Source organism: Oenanthe melanoleuca, chromosome 15 (assembly GCF_029582105.1).
Source record: "Oenanthe melanoleuca isolate GR-GAL-2019-014 chromosome 15, OMel1.0, whole genome shotgun sequence".
Classification (NCBI taxonomy): domain Eukaryota; kingdom Metazoa; phylum Chordata; class Aves; order Passeriformes; family Muscicapidae; genus Oenanthe; species Oenanthe melanoleuca.
This window is the reverse complement of record NC_079349.1, coordinates 3996513-4011939: the sequence shown is the minus strand read 5'-3', so window position 1 is coordinate 4011939 and position 15427 is coordinate 3996513.

Genomic DNA, 15427 nt, shown 5'->3' with positions numbered 1-15427 from the left:
TGGCAGGGTCAGCGGGGGAGCAGGGCCACGTCCCGGCAGTGCTGGATCTTCCTAGGGCGGTGACCTCGAGGTCAGGGCTGCAGCGCTCCGTAGGGATGCCCCGTGTCTGCTCCAGGAGCAGTCAGAACTCATCCCATTGTCCCCAAAGGAAATTCAGAGTGTCAGCTCTTGGCAGCAGGACTTGGGGTGACACGTCCCCACCCAGGAAGAACAGCCAGCTCAGGGCAATGGGAAAACTTTCCCCCTCCTGAGGAAACCTTGGTGCGGCTCCTGAGAATTTATCGGCTCGGCTCAGTTTTCAGATAAATGAGAACTCCATAAAAAAGGGATTAAAGCCGAGCAGATTCCACCACAGGACCAAGTTACGCTCGTCCCATCGCAGCAAAGCCAACAAAACAAGATGATTTCGGGATGTTTCACTGAGACTTTTCACAGATCTCTGGAAACCTCCTTCAGATTTCTAACAGAACTGGAATGCTGGACATGGACCATGCTTGGGAATGCAGCAGCCATGGAAAAGGGACATTTTGTGTGTGCAGGGAGGCACTTGGACAGTCTGGCACTACTGTACACGCTCCTCGAGGCAGGAGAATTCATAAATACAATTACACTGTGGAAAAATTTACACATTGTAACCTAATTTCTTTTCAAAAGAATACAGAATAAGAGGGTTTTAAGGTTAATCAACAGCCCAGGGAAACGCCAAGAGTTCTTAAGGCCTCTTGTCTGTCTCCAGGGCATGGTCTGCTATAGACTTGTTAAAGGGTGACTGTCTGTCTTTCTCAATAGAGGAGAGGTCGAGGTGAACCACTTCACTTTCATAAATCAAAAGAAAGAAAAAAAGTGAGAAAATCTCCCGAGTTCAAACATTCCTTTAAACCCCAAACTTTAAATACTAAATGGGCTTCATGGCTGCCATTTTGAAAAACATTAGTTTGCCAAAGGACCCTTTTGATTCCTATTGGAAAAGCGAGCGCTCACAGATAATCCATTGAGAATCCAAACCCCTACAAAAGGCTCCCTGAAACAATGGCGGCGCTGCTGAAGGACAACATTTTTGTGCCCAAAAGAAAACATTTTTAACGCGCTACAATCCATGACACATATATTCCTCCATTTCCTTTCAGTAATTATTCATTAGAAAACATTTAACGTCACTGCGGATTTCACACTGGGCAGTCTGCACACAAAGGAGAAGAGTTGGCCCATTTAGAAGGGGCTGAGGCCGCCTTTTCTCATCGCAGGAGCTCTGAGGCGGAGGGGGCTGCCGGACACAAGGGGCCGGCTAAATTGTGCGGTTAACGGTCAAAGCCCCCCTGCCTACTTTGACACTCATTTAAAGATGACGGGGAACAATAGAGATTTGTTCTTAGCAACTCTTTCTTGTGCCACGGGGTCCCCGTCGGCCGCGCCGGGCCCTGCGAGGCCTGCGAGCGCGGCCTGGGCCCGGGCCCACCTGCCCCCGGCGCTCCCCACTTTAACACAACGAGACAGGTAAAGAATGTGGGGCAAATTCAGCCCATTCACCACGTCAGCTTGAATAAAACAATGGCCTGTCAGGTTAATGCAGGCGGCTTCGGGGTTTGGGTGGGTGCCAGCAAGGCTGGCCCAGGTTAGGCAGCAGTTGTCGCCCCAGAATTCGGTTTTATCTAAGGCTGGACACAGAAATCCCAAAGCTCAGTTTGGACTGTTTGTTCAGCTCTGTCTCCACCATCATGGAATGTCCTGAGCTGGAAGGGAGCACAGGATCATCAGACACCCCAACAATCCCAGCCTGTCCCTGGGAGCATTGCAGCAGTGCTGCAGCAGGCACCCAAGCGTTCAGACACCTGACTCAGAGCATAAAACACATCTCTACAGCTTTTTTTTACTCATAGGAAGGGTCTTTGTGCTGTCTCAGCTCGTTTCACATGTGCCCAAAACTCCATGCTCATCCCTGCACCCCAGACACGCTGGATGAGTGAGGAAAGCAGCAGCAATTCCACATCCCTTGGGAAATTTAGGGTTGTGTAAAACCCAGCTCAAATCCTGTCAGGTCAGAGCACAGACTCTGAAGTGCTCATTCTTCTCAGTTGTTGGCTTTTAAATCTGAATTTCAGAGTTTTCTTCATGCTTGGATTTACTGCCACTGCTGGACCAGACAGCTCCTTAATGAATCCTGAATCCTTATTAATTGCAGAACAGGATGGTTTATTAGAAAACATCAATTACTGATAAACTCCATAGCTAACCTCTGTATGCTCCAGGGCATTCCTTAGCTGACAGAGCACAGGATTTCCAGCTGAAAAACTAAAATTCAGAGTTAAAAATCCTGGGAATATGGCAAGGAAGATTTCTTCAGTTTCTAGGAAAGAGAAAGATGGTCCTGGAGTATCTGACAGTCACTGGGGTACAGGGAGAGGAACATTTAACCCCAGTAAATTAATGTATTTCAAGTTGGACACACCTCCAAGAGCCAGAGGAAAACATCCCCAAAATCACATTTATGGACACAGCAAGAAGACCACTGATAAATCAGGGATTGGGATCACATCTCCCATAGCAGTGTTCCAACACCCCCCAAAAAACAAACCCCTCGAGCACCAGGCAGCAGAAAGGAGCTGCCTGTGTGTAAAATCAGCATCAGAACTGAGAGATAACACCTGGGACAACAAATCCCAGTCCAAACCAAGATCACAACTCCAGTTCCCCCAGCAAAAACCAGTTTTTATCACTCCACAAGAGCCCCCCAAAAATCAGGGGCTGCTTCCATAACACCTGCACACCAGAGACTTGCAGAGGCTGCAACACAAGGTCTGGCTCAGGAGCTGCAGCCAAGGTCACCCAAAGCTCTCTGTGATTTAGGACAGGCCTTGCTCTGGCTCTGCTCTGTCAGGGTTGAGGGGACAGCAGTGCCAGGGCTGCAGTTTTGGGTGGGAGGAGCTGCAAAGTGGATGGATGGGCTCATGGTCTGGCTGAGGATTTACTGGTGGGGCAGGATTTCAGCTGAGCCTGGAGATGCAGCCAGGATGGGAATAAAGAGCAAAAACCTCCTCCAAAACTCCTGCAGAAAACAGGATTCCAAGTGGGAACCACCCATCAGGGTCACCTAAGGGCAGCTCCTCTGGCTCTGGGTTTAAGTAAGGATCAAGGTTCCTCAGGCAGCCACAGCTTTCCAAGCTCTGGTTCTGCCAGCCCTTTTCTTCACTGGTCAGAAAATAATTCACTTTTTTTTCATGTGGGTGAAAGGCAGCCCCTTCCCTCCTCATTTGGTCCCACCACTCTATCCAAAATATCCCAAAACTTCTTCTGCCTCTGTTCCTTGGAGAAGGACAACCAGCATTGCTCCCAGGCAGGTTCCAGTTTGCCATCATCCAGAAATTCCCAATTTAAAGTGCTCATTAGCATAAAATCTTAGGAAGAGCTCTGAACTTACCCCACTTTTCCACACTGTTACAAAAAAGCATCTTAAAGCAAACCTAGAATAGGGAAAATTTAATCCTTCACACACCTTCTAGAGCACAAAACTTCTCATTCCATATGGGAACAAGGGCAGGGCAGAGCAGGTGGAGGCAGAGGGGATTCAGCTGATTCCTAAATGGCTTCTGGATGCCTGAGAGAGGGAAAACTCATCCTCTGAAACAGGGAAAACCTGTTAAAATGGGTCAAAATAGCCACATTTTATTGGATTTAGGTGCATGCTTGAATCAGAAAGTATTGCTATTGCTCATCTTGAAATTTAAATGCACCTAAAATTAACAAGTTTCTTTTAAAGAGTCTCATGATTCTTTATTAATTATTTATTTGGGTTTTTTTAATACTTAGAGTTAAATGTTATTTGAGGAAGTAGAAATAAGTGCAGTGATTTAGATGGAAATGTTTCACATATTAAATATAACACAGAAGTGCTTTGGAGGAAAGGGATGTGTCACCTTTCTGAGCCTTCCCTGGCAGAATTCCTCACTGAGGAATTTATTTACAGGGAATGAAAATCATCCTGGCAATCAGACTGAGAATTTCCCTGCTGCTGGATGAGGAGCAAAGAGAGGATGTGGGAGAAAAGCAGGGAAGTGGGGAGAAAGGAGAAGGCAGATCCTGCAGCCAGTGCTCTGTCCCTGTCCCAGCTCTGCAGCAGAACAATTATCCCAGTAATTATCCCAGTAATTATCCCAGTAATGAATGTGCTCATCTTGTTTGCTGGAATTCTGCCTCGTGTCATTAATACAGTAAATAGCCAGACAGGGAGTCCCCTCTGAGGGGGGAAAAGCCCCTCCAAACCCCTCCAAACCCTTCCTGAGGAGGAATTATTTTTGAGCCTCCTGCAACCATAAGTGAAAAGAAATTCCCTCGTTCCTCTCTCAGCTCCAAGCCTCAGTGGCAAAGCCCTTCTCCCATGGATGGAGAACTCTGCTGCTGAATTTTGGATCATTGAGCACCTCTGGCTCAGCCAGACCATGCACAGAGCAGCACCACACACAGAGCAAAAATCCCATCTGTGCTGCAATAAGGAAAACTCCAGGGATTTCCCAGGATTCAGCTCCCTGAGAGACCCCTTTGCCTCCCTCTCTGCTGGGACCCACAAAGCAAACCCAACATTACCTCCTTTCACTCCGTGCTCTGCCCAGACTTCAGATGTGGAAGGAATTCATTGTGGCTAATTAAAAATTAAATCCTCCCTTGCCTTCGCTCGCTGGATTTCTCTCTCTCTGTGTCACACTCTGCCTCTGCCACCTTCTCCCTGGGAATAATTTCCTTCCTTCTGCTTGGCCTCTGCATCCAGCTCTGCCATCTGCCCTGAGGAGCTGGGCTCCAGCTCTGCTCCCAGCTCACCAGCTTGGCTGCAGCTCCTCTCCCAGTGCCTCCAGGTCACTCCTCCCTCCCTTCCTTCCTTCCTTCCTGGAATCCTGGAATCCTAGAATCCTGGAATCCTTCCTGGAATCCTTCCTGGAATCGTTCCTGGAATCCTGGAATCCTTCCTGGAATCCTTCCTTCCTTTCTGGAATCCTTCCTGGAATCCTTCCTTCCTTCCTGGAATCCTTCCTTCCTGGAATCCTTCCTTCCTTCCTGGAATCCTTCCTTCCTTCCTTCCTTCCTGGAATCCTGGAATCCTTTCTGGAATCGTTCCTGGAATCCTTCCTTCCTTCCTGGAATCCTTCCTGGAATCCTTCCTTCCTGGAATCCTTCCTTCCTTTCTGGAATCCTTCCTTCCTGGAATCCTTCCTTCCTTCCTGGAATCCTGGAATCCTTCCTTCCTTCCTGGAATCCTGGAATCCTTCCTGGAATCGTTCCTGGAATCCTTCCTTCCTGGAATCCTTCCTTCCTTCCTTCCTTCCTGGAATCCTTCCTTCCTTCCTCCCTTCCTGGAATCCTTCCGTCCTTCCTGAAATCCTTCCTTCATGAAATCCTTCCATCCTTCCTTCCTTCCTTCCTGGAATCCTTCCTTCCTTCCTTCCTGGAATCCTTCCTGGAATCCTTCCTGGAATCCTTCCTTCCTGGAATCTTTCCTTCCTTCCTGGAATCTTTCCTTCCTTCCTGGAATCCTTCCTTCCTTCCTGGAATCCTTCCTTCCTGGAATACTTCCTGGAATCCTTCCTGGAATCCTTCCTTCCTTCCTTCCCTTCCCCCAGCACCTTCCCCTCCTCCTGCCTCTCTCCAGCCCAGTCCCTGCAGCTCCCAGGATCTTTCCCAGCACGGACCTTGCTGGGCTCTGTGTCCCTCCCCAGCACTGACCACGGTTTTCCACGGGAAGAGGAGGGCAGGAGATGCCCAGGGAGCCTCTTGCCTCTGAGCAGGTCTCACCACAGCCATGCTCAATAAATAAACCAAGGATTCACCAGGTTGTTTTGTGGAATGTTTGCCAAGGAGACCACAGGAATTTCACCCTCCTGCAGCTCCTCAGGAGGCAGCTCTGGACAGAGAATGTCAAGGTTACCTGGAAGTTTGTCCTGCAAAATGCCCAGGTTTTGTGATGGGATTTGATACCACACCAAGACTGTGGCTTCTGCCCAAAGAGCTCCAGAACCTCAGGAGCATTTAGTAAAACAAAAAATGGGCTGTTAAAAAACCAGCCTGCACCCATGTTAGTGGTGCAGTACTGCAGAATTTCCCCTGGAAGTTTTCCTAAAGTTATGACAAGATCTGCAGGCACCAAGAAACCTGCACCTTAATTACAATTTGTTAGAAACCTTCTCATTTGAGTATCTTGTTGGGAAAAAAAAAAAAAATAAAAAAAGAGGTAGATGGATTGATCCTAGAGTTCCATCTGTCATCTCCTCTGTCAAGACTTCATTACCATGCAAGTGAGATGTCATCCCAGTCCCAGCTCCCAAGATATTTCTGTGTTGAAGTCCAAAAATGCCCTTAGCCAGCAGAGAAGGAAAGGGAGCCTTCAGGAGCACACAGGAATCAAGGAGAAAAGTCACTCTTACCCCACATTGAGGATAAACTCAATATCTATTTCTGCACCATTGGGAAATGAGTCCTGATATCTGTGACTGAATTGCATCAGTTGTGTGCTTTATAAAAATATAATTTTCAGATCATTATCCCATCATAGAAATGCACCACTCAAATATTTAGTAATATAGATCACAAAAATCTTAAAATCCCAGAGTGATTGGGTTGGAAGGGACCTTAAAAACCCTCCAGTTCCAACCCCCTGCAGGAAATGCCCCATGGAATCAATCCCTCTGTTAATGCATCTCCCACTAGAGCCACGATAATTTAAGTTACCTGGGTGTCCATCCTGGCTGCTGTTACCAATTATTCCAGGGAAACCATTCACCAAGGGCTTTGAACCTGGGTAAGGTCCCTCAGAACTCTGGGCAGCCGGGCAGGGACGACGTCCTCACCCGAATTGAGCACCTTTAATAATTTACTGGGACCAGGCACTTGGGCCTATGGCACTTGCATCCACTTAGTGGCCACTTTTCCAAGATAAGAACTAGAAACTGTATCTTCCTCCAGATTAGGTTGCACCTGGGATCTTTGGGGAGTTGGCGTGAGCGTTCTGTGTTAATTACAAACTCCCCAAATTAGGGAGAGCATCCTTTGGGTGTGTGGAGCTTGAGGCTTCCCAGTTTGATGCCACCACAGAGCATCAGCTCTGTGCTCAGCTGCTCCTTCAGAACTCAGAGTGGCCAAAGCTGCAGGAGAGGCCTCAACTTTAAGGTTAATAATGTATATTCCCTTGGTTATAGGATCTCTCTTCCCCAGGCTAAGACATGCTTAAAAATTAACAGTGCAGATATCCCACAAAGGAGGAGCAGGTGCTGAGACTCCACATGAATCTTTCATGTGGTTCCAGCTCACTGAGACAATTTTAGCAGCTTCCCTGCCTTGCTGCAGCTTTTGGGATCTCTCCACCTCACTGGGACAGGGCCCAGGGTGGGTACAGAATTTACCTGAAGAAATTGGAATAAAACTCTTGTGGAGGATGAGGGCTCCACTCTCACATGCACATATTGAATTCTGCCTTTTTCCTCCCCGGGGTCCTGACGTGGTGTAACCAGATCTGGGGAGAGGAAAACTACACCCAGAGCTCTGAGAGATTCCTACAGCTGCTTCAAAGGGGAAAATATTCATTAAATTCCTCCAGGATTTATCCCATTTGTTCCCTGGTGCCTCTGAAGCATGGGGACACGTTGCTGTGGGTGTTTGAGCTCAGGACAGAGGGCAGGGAGCACTTGCAGGACTGAGCAGCATTGAAATTTTAGGGTAAAAATCCCAGGGATGAACTTCTGGGAAATGCAAGTCAACACTGCCAAGCCACTGAGTTTAGATCCTGGGCACCTTCCAGGAAAGGGAGAGGAAAATAAAGAAATTAATATCATATGAGATGGCGTAAGACAGAGAGGAGAAAAATATAAATGTGTGTTATTGACTTTGGGGCAGAAACACTGAGGAAAACTCATTAATTCATTTAGGGGGGTATTGGAGCAGAGCTGAGGGTGTCACTGAGAGTTTCAAAAGATGGAAAACAATGTGCCATGGACATCCCTCCTCCACCTGGGCTGTTGGACATGCCAAGGTGTTGCCCACCAGAACAGCTCTGCTCTCTCCCACACAATTACAACTGGAAGTTGCCACCAGCTAAAATAAATCCCAAAGAGATCAGTGGAAAGGGGATTGCTCAGGGAATGCTGAGGGATTGCTTTGTACAGGGGGGGAATTGTAGAATCATTTGGGTTGGGAAAGACATCCAAGGCTGAGTCCAACCTGATCCTGACCTTGTCCCCAAGTCCTGCCTTGGACACCTGCAGGGATGGGGACCCCAAACCTCCCTGGGCAGCCCCTTCCCAAGCCTGACCACCCTTTCCATGAGGAAAGCACAGAAAAACAACCAAGCATGGGATTGAAAGAGAGACAGAAATGCTGGTTTTTTGGCTGACAAATGCAAGATGACAACTTTGCAGCTGGAGCCAGGGGGCTGTAATGGACACACAGAGCTCTTCAACCCAGAATCTGTTTTCCTCCAGCACAATCTGGGAGCTCATTTCTAAGGAAATAATTTCCCTGTGTCCTGTTGTCCCTTCACTCCAGCCCAGCCCCAGCCCCTGGCCTGCTGTCAGAGGGACATTTCAGCAGCTGGCAGTGGCTCCCTGTCCCAGCTCCTTTGTGTGCAGAGATCACCTTCAGCGATTATTTATTGCAGCAGTTCGGATTCCTGCCTTCCCGTGACATGATGAATGACTTTTAAGTAACATAATATCTGGTTTCCTCCTCTTTCACACACCCATTTCATTGCCAGGTGTCTTCAGTGACCAGATCCAAAGGGATTGGTTGCAGCCAGAAGGGAAAGAGAAATCCTTTACCACGTGTCCAGCCCCCCTCTTGTTCATATTTAATGGAATTCTTGCTTGGGTTAAAATGATTATCAATTATTCACCCCAAGTAAACATCCCAAGTAATAAATTGCACTCTTCTACTGCTCTTAAAAATTCCTAAATATTTTTGTTTTCATTTTTTAAGCTCTTTTCCAGGTAACTGCAAGCTGGCCAGTGAATTATATTATATGAATGTATATATTAATTAAAAATAAAGCAGGTTAGCAGGCCAGGAGTGTCAGGAGGGCAGAGCCATCAGCTCAGGATCTGAGTGTCTCCCATCACTGCTGGGAACAGCACTGGGAACAAAGTCCTGTCCTTTCAAACCAGCCCTCAGACCTCTCTTTCAGCCTGTTTTAACATTTGAAAAGAGTATTTTTTTTTGTCTGGCTAAATTAAATCCTCGACATCTTTTGTTTCTAACCCACATTCTTTCTCAAGCTGGTTGAGAAGAAACAAAAAACAAAGCAGACAAAAAAAAAAAAAAAAAAAAAAAAAAAAAAACAAAAACCAAAAACTACCTCAAAACAACACAGAGGGAACAGGAGATAATTTGATCCTGGTAAAATCCATGAAAACCACAACCTGCTCTCCATGAGCCTCTCCAAACCCTGCTGCACCTCTGGAACAGAACAGCCACACATGAGGAGATCCTGTCATTGGAAGGTTGGAATTTGAGATTTTTTACATTGCTTTTAAAGCCCAAACAAGGTGGGGATTGGTCACAGGTTGGATTAAATGGTCTGGGAGGTCTTTTCCACCCTCAGTGATTCTGGGATTCTGTAGCTTCATGTAGCACCAAGGTGTTGTTGCACAGACCATCAGATCATGAATTTATCCCATTAAAAGTTCAAATTCACAAGAAAAAATCAGGGAAATGTGAACTACTCTTAAGATGAACAAATCCTTCTGCCTGCACTTGAAATTGGGGTGAATTTCTCAGGATGAGGATTTAAATTTTCTTCCTAACAGGGAAACATCCAGGCAGAACTTCACAGAGCCAGCAATGCTGTGCCCTGACTATTTAGCTGGAACTTAGAGAAGTTAATTACTACAACAAATATGGGAGTAATATTTTTATTAACTCTGTTCTGCCAGCAACAGAAGAGGGGACACTGAAACCCTTTAGCTCTGGTGTGAATTTTCCCAAAAAATTCTGCACAGAACAAGTACAGCATAAAACCCAGCATCCAAACCACTCCAGTTTCCCTCACCACAATCTCCCCACAAAAAACACACCCCAAAACTTCAGCTCCACATCCACACATTGAAGGATGATAATCTTTACTCTCCCCTGTGTGGCTGCAGGGAATATTCCCAGCAAGGCATAAATGCTGATGTGCAATAAAAATCCCAAATGTAGCCACATGGGATCATGGAGAGCTGTCATAAATCCCAAATATACAGAGGTGTGGGAAGCTGGAATAAATCCCTTTCAGTCTCACTCCTCACTAAATCTGGGCTATAATTTTTGGCTGCTCACTGACCACAGGCTGGACAAAGTCCTTTTCTCTCCAAGTTCAGTCAAAAGGACAAGAGCACATCTCCTGGTATCTCCTGGGATTTTGGGCTGTCACAGCAGGAATCTGCAGGGCCAGGGAAGGAGAGGGTTCTGCCAGCCAGGACAAAGCCAACAAAAACACCTGAGGAGTGGAAAAGCTGGGAAGTTCATGCTGGCTGGCTGGAGGAGCATTTCCAGGCTGGTTTTGGGCATGGAATATCATCCCAGAAGTGCCATGACTTCTACTTTCAAGTAAGTGGTTGGGCTGAAAAAAAAACCCAAAAAAAACCCAGCACTGTTTTGATGGTATTTTTGGAGTTATTTTTGCTGTCCCACCAGAAGTGGCAGCAAAAGCAATGGCAGGAGAAAAGCTGGAGATGGAACATGAGCAGGGCTCATCCAGGAGCTGCAGGAATTCCCTGATCCAGAAAAAATGCCAGAGGCAGCAGCAGAAGGGCTGGGCAGGGTGGCTGGCACCAAGGAGAGCAGTGAGGAAGGAGCAAACGTTGGGTCATTTTCTCCAGGACAATCCCAGCCTCCAGGCCTGATGTCACAGAATTTCCATGATTAAGTGTCTGCTAATTAAACACACAGTGTATAATTACTAATGCAAACTGCCTGAACTCTTCAGAAGAGCAGAGATCCCTGCTCCAAACTGAAGGATCCTTGTCTTGGATTCCTCAGGACACATTGGATGTGTTATTTCTCATGGGAGAAGTGCTGTAGTTTGTTTTTTGTTTGCTTGACCTTCAAGCAAAGCTGAAGAAGAAAGTACAGAAAATACAAACATAAAGGAAATGTCCTTTGGAACAAGTGTTCAACCTCACCTGTGCAAAGGAAAATCCAATATTTAATCAAAGCCTTCTGTAATTAGGAATCTTGATTCCATGAGTAATCCAAAAAGTTTTGTGATGGATTAAATGCTTTAAGAACTGTGGCAAAGTTAAAAGTTCAATAACAAATGACTTGGTCTGGCAGCCCACAGGGAATGATTTACCAAACTGATTTTCCAACACCAGAGAGGTGAGACAACTTCCTCAGCATGGACTGGAATGTTCCTTCCCTAAGAAAATCCAAGACATGAACATTTACAATATTTACAGCAACAGGGTGGTTCAATTCCATCTTTATTCAGAGGTGTCTTCACAGGAAAGCCCAACTGATGGTGATAAGGAAAAAAAAAGCTCTGGATGGAGCAGTAAAAATGCCCATGTTGAGGTATTGAGAGGTATCTTCCCTTTAAATTCTGAATAAAACTTCCCACAGGAATTTGAGGAAAACTTTCAGCACTTTCTCTGTTTGACACCCCTGAAAATCTGTTTAAAACTACCTGAACCACATGAAGCTCTCACAGGGCTGATTAAAGAGCTGCTCATCACCACCCTGGTTTGGATTTTTGGTATAAAATTGTAGAGAAAAGGTCCAACAGGTGCAGGGCCAGGTCAGGTTCTAATTAACACCCCAGGCAGGTTTTTCACAACACAGAGCTCAGAGCAGCAACACTCTGCAAAAGCAAAGCCTGCAAACAAACCCTGTTGTTCCATTAAACTTAAAATACAATTTGACTCTGTCACAGCCACGTAGATGAGCTATCTGCATTAAATTGTGTTTAATTTAACTCTAGAACTATAGGGCCCAATTAAAAATAATGAGGCCTGTCTCCAACTGTCAGGCTCAATTAGAGATAATGGGAAGTGATAGCTCCTGGAATAGATTCATTTTTGTCTGATAGACCAACTGGGGCAGGGGTCTTGGCAGGGGTCAGTGGAATAGACCTGCCAACAAAACACGGGTCAGCCAAGCTTAAGGAGCCTTAAGGAACCTGGTTATTAAATAAGGAAGTAGGAAGTAAATCAAATCCAAAAAGCACATGAATAACCCCAACAGATTTTTTTTTTTTTTTTTGGTTATTTTTCCTGTTACGTCCCTTTATATCAAAATTCATCTGAGCATTAAACTGCCTAATATAAAACCAAATATAGGACAAAAAAAGGTTAATTCTGTTTGGAAGGGCTAAAGGGGAACTTGACAAAGGGCCCAATTTCATATTCCAAGTTGAGCAGGATCAATATTCTCCTGAGGAAAAAATTGTAGAAAAACCACTGAGCTTTTATTTATTTATAAAAAATAACCATCAGCAATGATGACTTGAATGCAGAAATTGAGGTGTTGAAGTAAGAATGTAATAAGAAACCAAGCAAGGCGTTCTGTATGATAAATTAATTACTTCAGGCAATAAAAACTGGGAAAATTCGCTAAGTTTCCCTTCCAAAAACACAGCAGAGCAGTCAGACCAGCTCAGAAAGGAAAGCACTGGCCCTTGGGGAGGCACAAATGGGTGACAACTCTTGGTCAGCAGACAGGGGCTGTCATTTTGGATGAGTAATTGATCCTGGATGGGGAAGGAGATGCAGAGCCAGGTCCCTGTGGGACAGTCCGTGTGTGTCACACTCCAGGCTCTGCAGGAGCAGGGTCCTGCCCAGCTGCTGGCCCTGCAGAGCCTCTGGAGCTCGTCTTGGGCAGTCCTGATGCTCCCAGCCAGCCTCTCCTTTTGTGTGGAGGACACTTTTTTAATCTAATGATATCTCTCTCCACGTCCAGCGCCTCTGGTGCTCCTCAGCCCTGCTCCCTTCCCCCCTGTGCAGCCCAGCCTGCAAAGTCATGCTTTGAATTTAAATCTCTGCTCTGGGGCTTCTGAGGAGGGAAAGGATGGGTCAGGGTCTGAGCTTCTCCCCAGCTGGTCTGAAAAAATGGGCAGAGTTGTGATCAGAGCCATTGTTTCTCCTGGTCCTTCCCTTCCTGCTCACCAAGGAGCTCATGGGGGACACAGAATGACAAATGTGGCACTGCTAAAATACAGCAAAGGGTCACTGACAATCCACCCCTTCCTGCAGGGTTTTATCAGCTCTGAAGGCTCTGACAGAGCCTCACCCTTCCTGACTTGTCCCCATGGATGTGCTCAGCTGGGAATCACCACGGGCAGGAAGAGCTTTGGAGCCAGAGCTGAGTAAAACTCAGAAAAACAGACAGAAAGTTTCAATCACCACCCCCAGGTGTGATCCAGTTTTTAAAAATCCCTACAAAGATGTCTCCATTTCCTCTGAAGGATACCCAGCTCCTGGCATGCAGCACTTGGGATTTGGAGAATTCTGATATTTGAACTCAGCACAAAAACTGCTCTTAGGATTCATGGCTGGGTGGGAATTCAGGTGTGTGGGTGCAATGCCCACCCTGGAAGTGTCCAAGGACAGGATGGATGAGGCTTGGAGCAACCTGGGGTGGTGGGAAGTGTCCCTGCCCATGGAAGGGGTGGGATGGGATGAGGTTTAAGATCCTTTCCAACCCAAACCATTCCAGGATTCTCTATGTACAAGGATGTGTGCCCTTAAGAAAACCCTCCTGGTTACTTCATATCTTAAAATCTTAAGTTGGGAGCACTACATAGAATCAACTGAAATGTTTTAAACTGTACCAGAGACAGTTCCAGCCACGGAGCAACAACCCTGACCTTATGTGCCATGGGTGTGGCAAAATGAGAAAAGCCAGGAAAATCAGATTTCATGTAGGGATTTTTCAGGTTGGCCAGGGAAAAATGTTTTGATGATGAGCAGAAGAAAATAAAATAATGAAGTGATAATGAACCCCTGTGTTTATGGAGCACTGAAGTAAAAGCAAAGCCAAAGATTCAAATTCCCACACATCAAATCCTACACAGAAGATAATTTTATTTATGGCTAATTCTGCCTCCCTTATGAAGCCAGAGATTGTTTTACCTCCAAAGGCCAGGAGCAGACTCTCCTTTCATTTGGAATCTCCCAAAAAAAACCAAGTTCATGGTGAGACCTGGGTTTCTCCAGCAGGAGCATCCCTGAATCAATCCCCACAGAAAACCTTTAATTTGCTGTAAAGCCTGGGATGCTGCCATCACTTCAATCTCCAGACTGTCACCAGCACAATAATCAGACGTTTCTCTTACGAATTCCAAATACAAAGAAACCCAGCAGGCAGCCAAGGAATCCCCCGCCCCGGGGCTCCTCTGATTAAAAAAAAACCTCATGGGAGGAAGAGAAAGAGACACATCATTCATCCTGAAGATACCAGGGGGTTTTTTTTTCTTGCTGAGTGGTTCTGGTTTTGCCCAGGAGCCCAAGGAAGCACCAGGGCTGTCCAGCCACCCCTTGGTCACTTGGTACTGTAGGAGAAAAATCAGTTTATTCTCTTGTGACAGTAACCCAGGGAACAAATCCATGATGACACCATTCCATGCATTGGTGAACTTCGTGGCCTTGTAGGTCACTGGACAAATCTCTCTAAACTGAACTGTTGACAGTTCTTTGCAGGGTTCCCCCCAGGAAACTGAAGGTTAATTGACCATTCTTTCAAACCATGAAATGCTTTTGAAAATGTTAGTTTTAAGTCTCGTAGCCTAAAAGCTGATGAAGCAGAGTGTTCTGTACTGGGGGTGTCTTCTAATTACTGGAATGAAGAGTTATGGCCAGGCAAGGTGCAGAAATGGTTTAATTAGACTTGTGTGCCATGGAAGCAGGAAACAAAATTCCCTAAATCATGGGGCAGAGCTGCTGAGGGAGCAGGAGAAGCTGCTCATAATGGAGCTGAGGATTCCTTGGTTATGTTGATTTGGATTTAACTTTTAAAAACCTCAGAAAAATATTCACAGGCTTCCTTTGCTCCAAAGGAATGATCACTGCTGGATTCTGATGGATTCTTCTAGGAATAGTTATAGCTACACAAATCCTCAGAACCAGGGAAAACTCTCCAGCTCTCCTGGAAACAGTTCCAACACTCTGGAAGGCCTGGCAGGAAAGCAGGGGTGATGCTTGGGTGGAACCAAAATTCACCAAAGATCTACAGAAACCAAGGAGAATATGGAAATCAAACCTTGTGTCCCTTCTGAAAGGATTTCTCAGACTGAATTTGGGCTGCACACGTTTGGATGTTACTCTGGCATCCTGTGGGTGCTGCTTTTTATTTGAGATAAAAAGTAGGATGAGCTGAAAATATTGCAGAAATAAAAATATAGAAAAAAAAAATGTGTGTTTGGTGTTAACACTCTTCTCCACAAACCTTGAAGGATGTTCTGCTTGAGAATCTCAAGGGTTGA